Source organism: Wasmannia auropunctata, unplaced genomic scaffold (genome assembly GCF_000956235.1).
Source record: "Wasmannia auropunctata unplaced genomic scaffold, wasmannia.A_1.0 LD335969.1, whole genome shotgun sequence".
Taxonomy (NCBI): domain Eukaryota; kingdom Metazoa; phylum Arthropoda; class Insecta; order Hymenoptera; family Formicidae; genus Wasmannia; species Wasmannia auropunctata.
In genome coordinates this window covers 11482-13580 of record NW_012026921.1, presented here as the reverse complement: position 1 = coordinate 13580, position 2099 = coordinate 11482, and positions in this window count along the sequence as shown.

Below are 2099 nucleotides of genomic sequence, written 5' to 3'. Positions count from 1 at the left end.
ATATGACTTCTAGCAATATGTTAAAAATATGTATATAAAAAATGGACGCGCCAAGTGTGCTGCTGCTGGACATTTTTTCCCATCTTAGATTTCTTAATATATTACCACTTATGTTTTAATGCATAAGAATGAAAGATAGTACCACTTGGGTATTATTTGATAATTTGGTTTTTTTTTTCGAGATATACCTCACGATATTGATTATTCTAATTAATATACTTGGAACATTTTGATTTCACTTCTTTTTCATGCCATTATTTTGACTTTTTTTGTTTCCAATATTACATTTTTTTAGTTACGGTTTTTTTTGTTTCCACCATTGTATTCTTTTAATATAATTACAATAGGTATATTTGGAATAATATTTTGATTTCACTTTTTTTTGATAATATATTTTTGGTTTTTAAAATTGAATTTTTTTTGAAAATCATGTATACTTTGAAAATAACACAACTTGATTTTTATTTATTTAATTTGATACAACAGCTTCTTTCAGGCCTTGGTAGAAATTTAAATATGGCGCTAATATGGCATTGTAACAAACTTTAATTACTAAAACATAGGGGGCTAGAAAATTTTTCTATTTCCATAAATTAAGGTTTTGGAAATCGCTGCATACGAATCCGTAGTCGTAATTATAAAACAATGGCGTATCTAATATGGCGGCCAAACTTAGGCAATCTTTATTAATGCAAATTTTTTGTGCAAGACTCACCAAAATGGAATTTTTTGGGTTGTTAATGATGGAATTTTTAGTTATTAAAGCAGGATTCGGGATATCGAATTCAATATGGCAGGTGGAATATGGACAATGCATCTCACAACGTTCAAGTTGGAAGATATTTTTAGACATCAATGTATAGACATTGATTGAATGGGTTTCTGATTGCAAATTATCAATCTTTACTTAAAGTTCAAAACTGTTGAGCCAATATTGTAAATAAAATACGGAAATAATGAAATTTGCATTATTTAAAGTTTGGCTGTCATATTGGATTTGCTATTGTGAATTTTATAATTATGATTGCTGATTCGTATTCAACGACTCCCAAAACTTTAATTTATGGAAATAGAAAAATTTGTTAGCTCCCCGTGTTTCAGTGATCAAAATTTGTTCCGAAAATTTTTTGACGACAGTTCATTCTAATCACGATTTTAGAACTTGAATTTTTAAAAATGCCATTTTTAAACAGCAAAAAGTAGACACTTTAATAAAAATTTTAAGACCTTTTGAAGTATTTTATTATACCTCAAAAATTGAAGTGGACAGAGGCGCTTGATAGAGAATCTCCTATATATATACATACATATAAGTCAATACTTGACGAGATATACAGGACGTCCCATTTTAAATAGCACTTTAAGATTTCTCGAAAACTATAACAGGTACAAAAAAATGTTTCAAACAAAAGTTGTTTGATTTCAAAGAGGACATAAAATGATACTATTGGTTTGACCTTTAGTGGTGTTGTCAAGGTCAGAGAAAGGTCACTTCAAACTTTTTAAATCGAACCCCTCTATTTTTTGTTGCATATTCTTGTAACTTATCTTGAGAGCTTTCCAAAACACATAGATAAAATATTTTTCGATTGAGTAAATCTTGAGTTATAAAACTTTATAGTTTTATAACTCAAGAAAGTTATAGTTTATATACCGTCGACATTAGCATTATCCAAGGTGTCCGAACACTAACTAAAACCTTTTGAATGTTGTTTAGGAACATGACCTTGACAACACATGTTAATATCAATACCATTAAGGCGATGCTGGAAGGTAGAAAATACCGACGATTACAGTTTAGATTTCTCCGAATTGGCTGAACGGAATTGAAAATCCTTTCACAGGGTTAAAATAGACATGAAATTGTGGTGTTAGACGGTCGAATTTGTAGTAAAATCGGGAAAAAATTAAAAAATTACCTTTTTTCGGGTCGTACAGCTGACACCTAACCATAACCTGACCTAAACATTTCATTAGTGTAAAAGTTCTGTAGCTCATATGTACAAAATGCGTGCGTCTAACACCACAGTATACATGAACGAATAATACAAAGTCTTTTGAGCTACGATTGAAAGCGTAGAAAAAAAGAAATCCACTAA